The 15,974-nt window shown below is 36.5% G+C and overlaps 1 long non-coding RNA gene across 1 annotated transcript; it reads left to right on the top strand.

The window, feature by feature from the left end:
* Positions 1 to 13,116: 13,116 nt before the first annotated feature.
* On the top strand, positions 13,117 to 15,337 carry LOC109136461 (uncharacterized). Its single transcript, XR_002041367.3, has 2 exons — positions 13,117 to 13,773; positions 15,135 to 15,337. It is a non-coding gene; the product is annotated as an uncharacterized LOC109136461 (long non-coding RNA).
* Positions 15,338 to 15,974: the final 637 nt, after the last annotated feature.

The following is a 15,974-nucleotide window of genomic DNA, read 5'->3' as shown; positions in this document are numbered from 1 at the left end:
AAAATAGTGGACGAAGACTTCGAGTACCAAAAGTTCGTTTCTTCTTCAAGTAACGTTTCTTGTTGAACAAGAAACGTCACAAATCCTCCTCAAGCACCGAAAATTCTGCCGCCGGTTTCCTCCCTGCTGCTGCTGCTGTCCGGCGCCCCTTCCTTCCATTATTGTTGGTTGTTTTCTTTCTTCCTTCCTAAGATTCCATTAAAAGACTAGTTTTTACGTTATTTTATTATTATTTAGCATGTTTGTGAATTAAATTACTGTTTTATTTATGTAAACAATTTCGGTTGTCATGATTATTATTATTATTATAAATTTCAGATTTTGTATGTTAAGTTTATTTTTAGTTTTAATCATGAAAACAATAGTTTCTAGGGTTTTTAATTGTTAGAAACTAAATATATATTATAAATCGTGAAATTTATGTAGTATGTAATTTTAAATACGTTTTATATGTTTTGAGGATGGTTATTAAATTTTATAAGTGCTGTAATTTCATAAAAGAATGATTTATGGTATTTTTAAGGATTTTTAATTGCTAGAATAGTTATACTATACTAGGAATTAACAATAACATAAGTATGGTACTTAAAAACAATAGTAGAGTCAGTATTGCATTGACATTACAGGTTCGCAGATGCATCTCATTGGGAATCTGGAATGGAGATACTACTTATATACCTAGCATAGTTTAAGTTGTTTTCGTAGGAACATGTTATTTCAGATACTAATTATTTAAGTTGGTTTGTTTTAGTTTCAGACATTTGTCATTTATTTAATAAGTTTTAATAAAGTTGGTTTTTAGTAAGTTGTTTTCTGCTGCAAAATTCTGAGTAAACCGATACATTATCACACGGGCGATAATGCCTGGGTAATTCTCTAAGGTTTATTATAAAAGTATTTTCAAGAAAGAGAGAATTATCGGGGTGTTACAAAGTGATATCTGGGAGCTTTAGGTTAGTTTAAGACTTATAGGCGCCTAACTAGCTAGCTAGCTAGCTTACTAAGTGATGTAGCTTATTAGTATTTGAAGGAAACCTTAGAATTGCTCCTACGTATTCATTTCGAAAACTTAGACGTAGAGTACATTTTTTTAAACCATAATTTTTTTTTATACCGAAATATTTCGGAAATCTTGAGGTTCGAGAAATTTTTTTTTCGGAAAAATACATAAGTTCGAAATTTTTTTTCGAATTATAGGTCCGAATATTTTTTTTATTGTCCGAAACTTTTATTTTTTCGAAAATTCAGAGGTTCGAATTTTATTTACAAATTTTTTTTTAGGCACTTAAGTAATATTAATTACAAAAAGTGTCTGCATTATTTTTCATGCCTTTAAGGTTTATAGTATTGCATTGTGAGAATGGGTAGTATAGGAAGGGCATATAGGATAGAAATATTATATGCCTGCATCAGGAAGTTAGTTCAGCATCATTATTATTTTTCTTCCTGCAAATCTGCACATTATCATTTCTTTCTGTAATGATGCATTAGATTATTAGACTCTCCTGCTAATGATCATGAATATTTTTCTTCCCTACTAACTGTTATATCTTCTTGCCTGCTAAGGTGTTATTTTTCATGCCTTTGTTTTTGTTTACCCCTATTATTTTGTGGGAACACGTCAGAGAGTGCTAAACCACTATGGTTTATTGTGTTGTAGCTCTTCAATCATGTCTGCTAACCTAGGAAGCTATTTTAACCCCATCGTTCTGAGCGATGATGAAGTCGTCGAGTTCCATGCACCTAACGACCATAGAGAGTATACAGATCTTCACTGGACGATGCGATGCATCCTAAGAAGAGGTTTACCTAGTGATGATGAGATGATATTAGAAATGGACCATGCTCGAGGCACCACTAGGGAAGATATTTACCATGCTTACTTCAGGTATGAATCGGAGACTGAACCTGAAGAGGATGAGGATACCATACCCATTAGAAGATCAAAGATACAGAGGAAATTCATTGATTATGATGAGGATGGGGAATAAGAGGATTCTGAGGATGCTACACTCCTGCCTGAACAATATAAGGAAGATGAGGATAAAGATGGCAATGTAGTGCCATAGGTTATATATATATATATACTTAAATACTTTTTTTTTAAATACATATATACATAAGATATTAGTTATAGGAATAATGTTGGATGTGTGCCAATAAGGACAAAGATGTTTTATAGAGTTATCATTTTAGGAAAAATATAGATACTATTATGTTATTTTTTTATATATATTTTTCCCTTTTATGGAAGAATAAAGATATTATTTACCTTACTTGAGTGAGTAAGAATTTATTTTGGGCACGTGATGGGAATATTTTTTTTTACTTTATTTTCATTATGTGATCATATTCTTTCTTTTTAGTTGCTCAATCCTACTTCATGTTGATATGGATATATTTACGTGAACAATTATGTGAATATTAGAGAACACTTCATGTTGAAACTTAGTGGAATTGTTTGTTGATGCAATCTTTAAAGATCAAATCAAATGTTGCCTTATTAGATGACTATGTAAGTTATTCTGGAACCTAAGTAGAGTTATATTACTTTCAGGTCCCGGAGTAGAATGGCTAACAATACTGAGCTAGCTAATGCTATTCGCCTCTTGGCGGTGAAACTAAATCAGGAAAAGGTCGAACGTCCTAAGACTGCTGGAGTGATGTTCGAAAGACTAGCCAAAGTGAAACCACCCTACTTTAAGGGACAATCTGACCCTACCTTCCTAGAAAATTGAATTAGGGAATTTGAAAACCTATTTGAGGTAGTGAACTGCCCCTGCCAATATGAGAGTAGGTCAGGCTGTGTTATATCTGAAGGATGAGGCTGGCCTTTGGTGGAGAGAAAATGGTGCTAGATTGAGTGCTGCTGAGGGATTCAATTGGGAAGCCTTTGTGGTTGTTTTGAGGGGAAAGTTTTATCCTGCCCTCATGAGAAAACGAAAAGCTCAAGAGTTCATCAACCTTAGGATGGGTAGTATGACCATTTCTGAGTACAATAGCAAATTCATAGCCCTGTCTAGGTTTGCACCTGAGGTTGAAGCTACTGAGGAGCTTAAGGCTTAAAGATTCGAACAAGGTTTGACTGATGAAATTCAGTTGGGACTAGGAGGTGAGACCTTTACATCTTTAGATGTGGTGTATGAAAGAGCTTCTCATATCTATGGGTTGCAATCAAGGAGAGATAAGAAGAATGGGATAGTTGGTGAGAAGAGGAAAGATGTTAGTGCTGGAGGAAACCAAGGGAATTTCAAGAAAAACCGAAATGGTAATGGGAATTTCCAAGGGAGAAACAACCAGGATAACCGTAGTCAGGTAGACCTGATAGGGTTTACCATTGCAAGAAGTGTGACAAAAACCATCTTGGGAGAGACTGCAAGGGAGATTTAGTAACCTGTAACTATTGTCAGAAGAAGGGTCATAGGGAGTATGAGTGCTTTTTCAAGCACGATAAAGATCTGAAAACTCAAGGGAATGGTAATCAGGTTAGATCAGGGTCCAATCAGTCAGGGAACCAGGGTCCTAAGCCTAGAGGTCAGCAGAATAACCAAGGAAACTATAGTAAGCCTGCAAATGAGAATCCTAACCAGAATAAGCCTGCAGGAAAAATGTTCGTGATGAGTCGTAACGAAGCTGAAAGATCTGCTGATGTGGTTACTGGTAATTTTTCTATTAATTCAGTCTTGGTTAAAACGCTTTTTGATTCGGGGGCGACTTATTCTTGTATATCGTCTTCTGTCCTAAAGAGTCTGGAGTTAGTAGAATTCGAATCAATTGACTTGTCTATTAGTATTCCTATTGGGGAAGTCATAAAGTGTACTAAGTTGTTCAAAAACCTGCCTTTGAAGATAGGAGGGAGCGTTTTTCCATCCGACTTAATTGAGTTCAACTTAGGAGACCTAGATGTGATTCTTGGATGAATTGGTTGAGTCTTTACAAGGCTAACATTGATTGTGAAGTTCAAAAGTTAGTGTTGAGAAATCCTTCGGAAAAATTAACCTCATATAGACGATTTGGGAAACCCAAGAAGTTTGGAGTGATCTCTGCTATGCAAGTGTAGAAGTTGATGAGAAAGGGGTGTGAGCGATTCTTCTGTAGCATGCAGGATGTTAGTAAGGAACTGATGAAAAACTTAAGGATGTCCCAATAGTGAACGAGTTTATGGATGTATTTCCGAGTGAGATTTCAGCTATGCCACCTGCTAGAGCTGTTGAGTTCACCATAGACTTAGTTCCTGGAACTGGACCTATATCTAAGGCACCCTATAGAATGGCACCTCCTAAGATGAGTGAGTTGAAGACGCAATTGCAAGAGCTTTTGGATAAAGGTTATATTAGGCCTAGTGCACCACCTTAGGGAGCTCTTGTGTTTTTCGTAAAGAAAAAGGATGGAAGTATGAGGTTATGTATTGACTATAGGGAGTTGAACAATGTTACCATCAAGAACAAGTACCCTTTGCCTAGAATTGATGACCTATTCGACCAACTGAATGGAGCGAGTGTGTTCTCAAGATTACTTACGTTCTGGATATCATCAATTGAGGGTAGCCGATAAGGATGTACATAAGACTGCCTTTAGAACACGTTATGGTCACTACGAGTTCATTGTAATGCCATTTGGGTTAACCAATGCTCCTGCTATATTTATGGACTTGATGAATAGGATCTTTCATGATTTTTGGATAAGTTCGTAGTGGTTTTCATTGATGACATTTTGATATATTCGAGGAATGAAACCGAGCATGATGAACATTTGAGGATTATTTTGGAGACTTTGAGGAAGAACCAGCTATATACCAAATTCTCTAAGTGTGAGTTTCGTTTGGAGAAAGTAGCATTTTTGGGTCACTTTGTGTCTAAAGAAGGAGTCTCAGTAGATCCTGCTAAGATTCAAGTTGTGAGTGAGTGGCCAACTCCAAAGAGTGTGTTAGACATTAGGAGTTTCTTGGGTCTAGCTGGCTATTATAGGAGATTCTGAGAGATTTCTCGAAGATAGAAGACCTATGACAATTTGATGAAAAGGAGTCTAAGTTTGAGTGGAATGAGAAGTGTGAGGAAGCTTTTCAGATCTTGAAGGATATTTAACCTCTGCACCTGTTTTACCTGCCTGATGGAAATGAGGGGTTTGAGGTCTATAGTGATGCATCGAAAAATGGTCTGGGTTGTGTGTTACAACAGAATGGTAAGGTAATAGCTTATGCGTCGCGTCAATTGAAACCTTATGAGGCTAATTACCCTACCCATGATTTAGAGTTAGCTGCCATAGTGTTCGCATTGAAAATTTGGAGACATTATCTTTATGGAGCAACTTGTAAGATATTTACGACATAAGAGTTTGAAGTACATTTTACCCAAAAAGACTTGAAATGAGGCAGAGAAGATGGCTAGAGTTGATTAAGGATTATGACTAGACATCCAGTATCATGAGGGGAAAGCAAATGTGGTGGCTGAGCCCTAAGTAGAAAATCGAGTCATAGCTTGAGTACTTTGATAGTCCCTGAGGAGTTGTGCGAGATATGCAAAGGTTGAGCCTAGAAATTCTAAATCCTGTGGAAAGTGAGGCTAGACTTAGTACTCTTTCTTTGGGAGTGTTGGTTTTCGACGAAATCATTGAGGGTCAAGTTGGTGATGAGCACCTAGACAAGATAAAGGAGAAAATGAAGCAAGGAAAGGAAGCTGACTTTAAGATCCATGATGATGGGAGTCTAAGGTTTAAAGGGAGGTGGTGTGTACCACAGAAGTGCAATGACCTTAAGAGACGTCTTATGGATGAAGGGCATAATACTCCATATTCTGTGCACCCTGGGGGTGACAAGTTGTATAAAGACCTTAAGGTTATCTATTGGTGGCCAAACATGAAGAGAGAGGTAGCTGAATATGTGTCTAAGTGCCTAACTTGTCAGAAGGTGAAGATAGACCATAAGAGACCTGGGAAAGGTTCAATCGTTAGAGGTCCCTGGATGGAAGTGGGATTCTATTTCTATGGACTTTGTGACTGCCTTACCTAAGACGAGAAGTGGAAATGACACCATTTGGGTTATTGTGGATAGACTGACCAAGTCCGCCGTGTTCATACCTATTAAGGAGACATGGAAAAAGAAGCAACTCGCTAAGACCTATATCAAGCATGTGGTGAGATTGCATGGAATTCCAAAGGACATTATTTCTGACCTGACTCTAGATTTCTATCGAAGTTTTGGAAAAAGGTCCAATTAAACCTTGGGACAACATTGAAAATGAGTACCGCCTTTCACCCTGCGACGATGGTCAGACTGAGAGGACTAATCAGACTATGGAGGATTGTTGAGAGCATGTGCGATCGATTTTCAAGGAAGTTGGGAGGACCAATTAGATTTGATTGAGTTTCTTACAACAATAGTTATCATGTGAGTATAAAGATGGCACCATTTGAGGCATTATATGGACGGAAATGTAGAAGTCCCATTTGCTGGAATGACTTTAGTGAAAATATAGTCTTGGGGACTGAATTTATTGAGGAGACCGTCAAGAATGTCAGACTAATTCAGGCTCGAATTCAAGCTGCGCAAGATAGGCAGAAAAGTTATGCAGATTTAAAACGACGCGAAGATGAGTTTGCTGTAGGTGATAAAGTATTCTTGAAAGTATCACCCACTAAAGGCGTTATGAGATTTGGGAAAAAGGGCAAGCTAAGTGCCAATATGTAGGCCCATATGAGATTTTGGAGCGCATTGGGAAAGTAGCTTATAGATTGGCATTGCCAATGGAGTTTGAAAAGATGCATGATGTTCCATATCTTCCCAACTTAAGCGCTATATCCCGATGAGCGTCATGTGTTAGAGCCTGAAAGAGTTCAGATAGATAGTAGCCTCACTATGAGGAAAGACCTGTCAAGATTCTCGACAGGAAAGTGCGTAGTACGCGCAACAAGGATGTTCATATTGTCAAAGTTCTTTGGTCTAACCACGAGTCAGAAGGGCAACGTGGGAAGCCGAAGATGATATGAAGAAAAAGTATCCAGACCTATTCCTTGAGGTGAGTTACGAGGGCGTAACTCGTTTTCTTTAAGGGGGGTAGAATGCGATAAATTTCGCGCTTTTGTCTATTTTTATGAGATTTTCATGCATATGTATGCCTATGTTGGGAAATTGCACATGTTAGTGCAAAAGAAGTAGAGTCTCCGCATAAGAAAAGTGTTCATAAGTAACACAAGTGTTTTAAAAATGGGAAAGTGCACAAGAGGCACTACCTTTTTAAAAACTTTCGAAATATGAGTTCAAACTTTTGAAAGTACAGGATTTTGTGTCAAGTTTCGGGACGAAACTTCTTTTAAGGGGGTAGACTGTAATCCCCCACAATTTTAAAGAATTTTATAAATATATTTAAGTATTATGATTTATTTAAATCCAAATGAGTTTAGAAAATGATTTGACTTTTAAAAAGGGTTGACTATTTTAAAAGTCCAATGAAATTATTTTTCATAGCTTAATAAAATTTAAAAATATTTTAATTAAGCATGTTTTAATAAGGTTTTAAATATTAAAAGTATATTGAAAAGGAAGTTTAATGGAATCGAAAGCCAAAAGTGAAAAAAGGGAAAGAGTCATTTGATGACTAAAGTTTTAATAGCCCATCTTATTAGTCATCAAGTTTCATTAATTAAAATCTCTTTTCCTAAGCCCACAAGTAAAAGCCTTTATATAAATATCCTAAAAACCCAAAATATTTTCACCCTACACATTATTTTTCCCTCACTCTTCACGCCATTCTCTCTCTCTACTGGACGTTCTCTCTCTCTCTTCCCTTGTACGTCGTTCTTCACTTTCTCTTTCAAAAGTTCGTTTCTTCTTCAAGTAACGTTTCTTGTTGAACAAGAAACGTCACATATCCTCCTCAAGCACCAAAAATTTTGCCGCCGGTTTTCTCCCTGCTGCTGCTGCTGTCCGGCGCCCCTTCCTTCCATTATTGTTGGTTGTTTTTTTTCTTCCTTCCTAAGATTGCATTAAAAGACTAGTTTTTATGTTATTTTATTATTAATTAGCATGTTTGTGAATTAAATTACTATTTTATATATGTAAACAATTTCGGTTGTCATGATTATTATTATTATAAATTTCAGATTTATTATGTTAAGTTTATTTTTAGTTTTAATCATGAAAATAATAGTTTCTAGGGTTTTTAATTGCTAAAAACTAAATATATATATATATATTATAAATCATGAAATTTATGTAGTACATAATTTTAAATACGTTTTATATGTTTTGATGATGGTTATTAAATTTTATAAGTGCTGTAATTTCAGAAAAGAATGATTTATGGTGTTTTTAAGGATTTTTAATTGCTAGAATAGTTATACTATACTAGGAATTAACAATAACGTAAGTATTGTACTTAAAAACGATTTTTAAAACGTGTTTCATGGGGTTTTAATTGTTTTAAAGCTGCTGGAATTTTTAGTTCAAGTTATTAATTTTCATTACCTTATTTTCTAGGCGGAGATTACGTTGTAGGAGACTTTTAACGACTTAAAAGTGGCCTACAGGCTAGTGTATTCAAGGTACGTACATTACCTACGTGCTATGTGATTTAGAAGCATACTCTAAGAGTATTTTAATATTAGTATCATGTATAGGAACTTGTTTGTTCATATATGTGGATGCTGGAATTTATTTTACATGTTATGTGCCTATGTGCAACATGTGATCTAGAAGTGATTATATTATCAGATTATAAATGTTTGTATGGAATGACTGATGCAAGCATGCTAAGTTAGTTTATTTATTAATTCGTGAGTGAATTAATATAAGTTAAAGTGAATCATGTATTACATGTATTCTTTGAGTATTATTTACTATCGTATAAGGACCGTGGACCTTATTTGGTAAGTTACGAGTTATACCTATATAAAGGTAAAGTTTATTGTTAGCTAGGTTCAACAAGTAAGTTAGTAAAGTATAAAAAGGAAGTTAAAGGAGTCTTGGTTGATAAGTTGTGATCACTTGTTAATCCAAAGATAAAAAGAAACTCTGTTATGACTGTTTGGTTATTAATTATGTGTTACCTGCTTGTTTGTGTCAACACAATTATTAAAATGTAATTAATATAAAGTGCAACGAGAATAAGTTATAGACTTTAGACTGGTGCACGTCTAGAGTTGGACATAAGGGTTGGGGTTATGGTGAGCGTGCCATATCTTTTCTAAGAATTGATTGATCACCATCCCTCTTGATTTCAAAGGTTCCTCGATATCGCAGGTCACTCTGAAATGCGGAGTCGCGCCCGCATTTCACATTAGTAGGCAAGACAAATCGTCCCAATAACTATTCCATTTAAGTGATAAAAAGTTGGTTTAAGTTTAGTTCAGTAAAAGTTGTCTGCAGATTATTATATACTTATGTTACTATTAATTCCTGCATGTTATTTTTGTAGTATCATGTTTAGGATTATTTATGTCTGATATGTAGTACTCAGCTTTGCTGATTACGTGCTTATTTGTGTGTGTGATCATGGCTTTGCCTATTGATCCTGTGATGATCCTTCTGGTGAGCAGAGTCAGTATTGCATTGACATTACAGGTTCGCAGATGCATCTCATTGGGAATCTGGAATGGAGAGACTACTTATATACCTAGCATAGTTTAAGTTGTTTTCGTAGGAACATGTTATTTCAGATATTAATTATTTAAGTTGGTGTGTTTTAGTTTCAGACATTTGTCATTTATTTAATAAGTTTTAATAAAGTTGGTTTTTAGTAAATTGTTTTCCGCTGCAAAATTCTGAGTAAGCCGATACGTTACACACGGGCGATAATGCCTGTGTGATTCTCTAAGGTTTATTATAAAAGTATTTTCTAGAAAGAGAGAATTATCGAGGTGTTACATGAATGTTGTTGGATGCATGTTTAGGTGAATTTTAGTGTCCGCAACAAGATAATGGAGTTGCATGTGGCTATTACATATTGAGGTACATGTTCGATATCGTCAACCATTGCACTAACACCGATGATCTTCAAAAGTTATGTAACTTATTAGTATATGTTATTTCAAATTAGATCGATGGGTAATAGTTAATTGCTTTAGAAACCAAAGTAGCAGAAATTCGCAAAAAAAAGTCATTTTAGGCCTATTTTCGCCTTTTTGCATCCAATTATTAGATTTTGAATCATTTAACTCCAATTCCTTTTTGAATATGACAATATAAGGTATAATATAACTAGTGGGTAGATTTTTAACCTTCAATTTATTGTTGGTTGAATTTCGGGAAGGTATATGTAATTTTTAGAACTGGTAACTAGGGCAAATGATTGAATTCTTATATTATGTGTTTTATTCCTAGGTTGTTTTGCAAGGTTTATATGAATAACACACAAAGTTGGAAGGCCTTCACCATGGAAGAATTAAATGAAGTTCGGGATAAGTTGGCGACTTACCTTGGTGAGGATTGCTTATGATACATTTAGGGAGGATTTTGTGATATAATTAGCTAGATCTAGGTGGTATTTTCCTTTGTTCTATAGTTTTTAGCTATTTACTACGTTGGTTTTTTTATCAATTCTATGTACACTGTATATAGGTTATTAAAATATAAAGTTAATTACGTTCCCCTTGTGATATATATATATATATATTGCATTTCGATTTTTTATTGGAAGGGAGCTGTTGGGCCGGGGGGGGGGGGGGGGTGTTGCACGATGGGTGAAGGGCTGGAGTGCTGGGCTGGGCTAGGGGGCTGGCAAGGGATGCTGACATGGCCGGGCTAGGGAGCTGGCAAGGGGTGCTGGGCTGGCTGGGGTGCTGTTGGGGGATGGGGTGGGGGGTGGCATGGGCTGAGCTAGGGTGTTGGCGGATGGCAGGGGTGCAGAGGATGGCAGTAGGGGGTGCAGACGCTGGCAGCATGGGTGCGAGGGTGCTGGCAGGGTTTAAAAAAAAAAATCTTTGTGAGAAGGGATGTGGTCTATGCCGAAACCACAACCCTTTTCACAACGAAGGGCTGCAGTTTTTTATTCAAACCGCATACCTTCTATAATGGAAGCGTTGCAGTTTTGTATTCAAACCGCATACCTTCTATAATGGAAGCGTTGCAGTTTTGTATTCAAACCGCATACCTTCTATAATGGAACGGCTGCGGTTTTGTATTCAAACCTCATCCCTTCTATAATGGAAGGGCTGCGATTTGAATACAAAATCGTGGCCCTTCGTTGTGAAGGGTTGCGGTCTAAAATTGCATATCTTCTTTTTGGTTAAAGGCCTGCTGGCCAAAAAGCAGCCCTTGTGTTTTTTTCCACTAGTGTTAGGCTCAAACCCAAGTCTATGTCGGGATCTACAAAGAGTATCCTCCTGACTTCTAGAAAGTCAAATCATTAGACGCTGATTAATTTTATTTCATTGAAGCTGTTGGACCTCGAGATGAGGATCCCTACATATCCTTGCAGAATCAGATCATTCGTAGTTTTGGATCTGATTTCTTTTATATATATATTTTTTTTTGTGCCCTAACTTTTGGTAGTGACCAACACCATCATCACCTTCTTGGTATTGACCACCATCATATCAACAATTGAATCTTCTTGGTATTGAGAAAAATCCATAATTAGAAAATCCAACTGATGATATGAAAGGTTGGTATTTTTAGATGGAGATTCATGGTAGAGGTTATCATATTAAGGAGAATAATATTGAGAATTTTCACCCCTTTGATTCATAATTATTTGAGAGGGTTGATGATAATTTGACTAATTTTGATAGGGTTGATGATAATTTGACTATTTTGAGAGGGATGACGATAATCAGAGTGATTTTGAGAACTAGTTAAGCGATTTTGTTGCCGAGTCATTTGGTTTTTTGAGCGATTTTGAGGTCGATTTCTTATATATAATTGTGAACCACAATTATAAGAATTTGTAAATAAAAGAACAATGGAAGAAGAGTTGATGAAATAAATTAGAACAAGTAAAAGAAACTAGTGAAGATGGAGAAAATTATGTCCAAAATATAGCAAAACGGGTCTCTATTTATAGAGCTCAAAAAATAGTCGTTTTTTTATTTGTATTTTTTAAAATATAGCCGTTTCAAAATTCACAACGGTTATATTATTAATGGCCAATGGCAACCCAACACGTGGAAAGTCGTGATATTTATCACGTTGCAACTCGCTCAGCGTGTCAGCGTCTCAGCGTTGAGCCAAAACAGTGCTTTTTGACAGGAGCTCTCTCACACCTCCAGCCAAAACGCGTCGTTTTGGTTGAGGGAAAGCCAAAAAAAATTATTTTTGGTCAGATCAGGCGGTGGGTCCCACTCCCACGCCTGATGAAGTTTTCACTCATCTCATACAAAATTTTCATGCCAATCCACCCTTGATCTTTGTTTCATTTATTTTAAAGGATCTTTTTTTAAAGATCACTTGATCTTATTTCTTTATCATCATTAATGGTGCTTTAACATATCTTGGTACGAATTAACATTTTCTTCTTATTTTTTGGGTTAAAAATTTTTGCTTCTTTTATTTAAATCACCTAGATTTCCAAATTGGTATACAAATAATTAAAAGAACTAACAATCAAAACTAAACATATTTAAAAAAAACATAAATGAGATGGAAAAATAGAATTTCCATTATTTTTCTATTGTCACTTAACACAAAAAAATAAAAAACAAACACAGATTGACTCACCACCGATACCATATCTGACGGTAAAATTAAAAATAAGAAGATGAAGTACAATAAATTAGAAGACAAATTACAAGAAACTGAAATTACAAGATAAATTCAACTAAAATTTGTTAGACAACTTACCACAAAAATTAAACCGAAAAATTACACAAAAATAAACAAATACGAACCGTAGATATGACGATTTACTGTTGTTCAATTATTTTCTTATGGTGTTGAAGATGAAGAATCTCCGGCGAAGATGGTGATTAGTGGTGGTGATGATGAGCGACTGTAATACTCCGTATATTTGGAGTTAATTCTTTATAATTAAGAAAATATAAAGAATATAATTAAACGATAATATTTTAGTATTAGTTACAGAATAATAATAATAATAATAATAATAATAATAATAATAATAATAGAATAATAATAATAATAATAATAATAATAATAATAATAATATGGTTAGGTTTAGTTAATTTCAGAATTATAAAAGACTAAACCGAGTTTATTTATACCTAGTTATGCTATACTATAAATAGGAGAGAAAAAAATTCAAAAACCCTAATCTTCTCTCTCAGCCGTCACTCCTAATTCCTCTCTCTCTCTCTCTCAATCTCTCCCTCCCTCTCAGCCGTTTCTCTCTAACCCCCTCTTCCCTTTCTTCGTCTCCCTCGTTGTGTTCCTTCTCGGAACCTCGTCGAGGTGTGCGAGTGGCGTTGTAGTGTGTGCGAGCGAGGGTGCAGGCTGCGGGAGACGAGCGACGGGTGGCGCGAGTGTGTTTGCGAGTCGAGTGTTGTGCGGTTTGTGCGAAGGTGTGTGCAAGGATCATGTGCGAGACGAGCAAGCGATGGACGACGAATTGTTCGTGCTACTGGTGCGATTGTGTGTGTGGTGGTACAAAGGCTGGTACGATGAGCGTCTTGTTGTGCGCGTTCGAAGGTTAGGCGAGCGAACAACTTGTTCGACAGTCGGAGGGAGTGCAAAGTGGCGTGCGACGATTCGAGCATGGTGCGAAGGCTTGTGCGAGGTGCTGTGCGAAGTCACGGGGGTGTGCGACGAGTGCGGGAGTTGCGAGCGGTAGTGCGCGAGTGTGGTGTTGCGCCGTTGCCGGAAGTCGGTTGCCGGCGAGCTTAGCGGTATAAAACCTAATATGTATATGATATTATATTAGTTTAATAATATATTCTATTTTTATAATTATGTTAAGTTGTAATTAATTAATTTGCAATTCGAGTTAATTAGTAACTAATTAGGCTGTATAATTAGTTTAAATTATTATTCTGATTTAAGTTGTGAATCTGGTTTAGGATTTTAATTAAGTAAGATGGGAAGTAGAAAAATATTATATTATTCTTATTAGTTGGAAGTACAATCTTATTATGCGAACCTGATTTGGATATAAGACTGGATTGGACACAAGATCTGATTGGACATAAGACTAGGTTGTACGTATGACTTGATTGGATTTGGTAAAGGTAGTGGACTATTACACGAACTAAAACCAGTTTGCTCACTAACATTGACTCCTAAAAGACGCTAAACTCATTAGAATAGAAAAGAAAAGGAAGTTCATAAGCAATGAGTCTAGTTATCGTTTATATTTCGAATTACTAAGTCATCAAGGGCGTAACACTAAAGTATTTACTGAATCGGGTCCCAATTTCATAAGCGGCACGTTTGGTTAATACAGCGAAAAATCTCCGTTACAAGGTACGTACGCGTACCAATTTAGTTGCAAGTACTAGTATCATGATTAGGTTGCGTTTTATTCTATTGGAACCTAGAATCATGATAGAGAACATTTTGCTTGTTGAGATTGTTTGGTAGCATGTTTATGATTGGAAGTCGATATGTTGCATTGGAATGCGTAATTCTATCGTATTAAGAATATGAGCATTCTATTCATATTAATCTGATCCATAGTGTAACAAGAGTGTTACAAGAGAAACGATTTGAGTATTGTAACTAAGAGAACATGTAAATGATTCTATGTGGTTATGAAATGAATGGGCAATATTAAAAAGTGAATTATGGCAATAACTTGTAGTTGGACTCCCTACAAGTGATGAACAATGGGAGGAGTGTGGGACTTGTTCTACACTCCTACGCATGCCTACTGTGACGACAGTAGTGTCCTTATAATTTTGATAACTCAAGTAGGCGAAAGGTTCCGTACGATCTTGGGGGTATGCATACTAAGGTGATGGGTGTGAGACGAAACGAAACCGTATTTGCATTTCATCTAATAGACCAAGTCGTCTATTAAGGATTCAGTAGCCCGTATGATTCTAATAAGATGACGGTGCCCGTTCGATGCCAACTAAATAAAGAGTAAAGGATGTAACGTTATTGTAGTATAATGCTTAGGATTGTTCATTATTGCTTTGTTTATGTTTATGTGCATTCAATGGTTTATTATATACTCAGCATAGCTGATTGTGTGTTATTATGTGTTTGTTGACCTGTGATGAACCATTGATGCTACAATGGGGAGCAGACTAGGTGTATTGGTGCTGCTGCATGATACCGAGCTTACGGGGAATAGTCTTTAGTATTTGAACCTTAAAGCATTTTAATTAAGTACTATAAGATTTACTATGATTTACTTATTTGGTTTGTGGTTTGAATAAAAGGGGTCGTTGATGATTCCCGAGTTGTAGTTACACTTTTATTTCCGCTGCATTTCAATTTTCGAGACAATGTTTTGAGTTAACGTTCTTTCTTATTATGCCTTGCGTTTCATCGCGGTGATAACACCCCCAAAGTCGATGCGACGTAGCTGTAGACGTGTATGGATTTTGGGGGTGTTACAGCGACGATGATGAAGAGCGACGATGATGACCGATTATGAAGACGAGACATGATGACTGGTTTAGGGGGGACAAATAGAAGCGACATATGATTGAATCTTAGTGGATCGCGGCAGCAAGGGTATTGTGCCACTTATAATACTTCGCCGCGTATTTAAGTCATCTACAAAGGATTCAACCCGCCGCTCGATAGGATTTGTACTTCAAGGCGGCCCTCGCGGCGCATCCCCCGCGTTGGCTTGGCCTATGACACATGCCCTTGGGGGCTAAAACCCCTACTATAGGACGTCAATCAAGCAGCAGGCACATGCATCAATTCTGGCCCGGATTCTGATTTAGATGCATTCAGATATAATCCATCGCATGGTAGCTTCGCACCACTGACTTTTCAACCAAGCGCAACTACCAATTGTGCGAATCAACGGTTCCTCTCGTAGTAGGTTGAATTACAATCACGACACTATCATCAATAGGGTAAAACTAACTTGTCTCACAACGGTCTAAACCCAGCTCACATTCCATATTGG

The sequence above is a fragment of the Beta vulgaris genome, chromosome 4 (assembly GCF_026745355.1).
Source record: "Beta vulgaris subsp. vulgaris cultivar EL10 chromosome 4, EL10.2, whole genome shotgun sequence".
Classification (NCBI taxonomy): Eukaryota; Viridiplantae; Streptophyta; class Magnoliopsida; order Caryophyllales; family Amaranthaceae; genus Beta; species Beta vulgaris.
The sequence above is the reverse complement of the archived record's forward strand: the minus strand, read 5'-3'. Positions and strand labels throughout refer to the sequence as shown.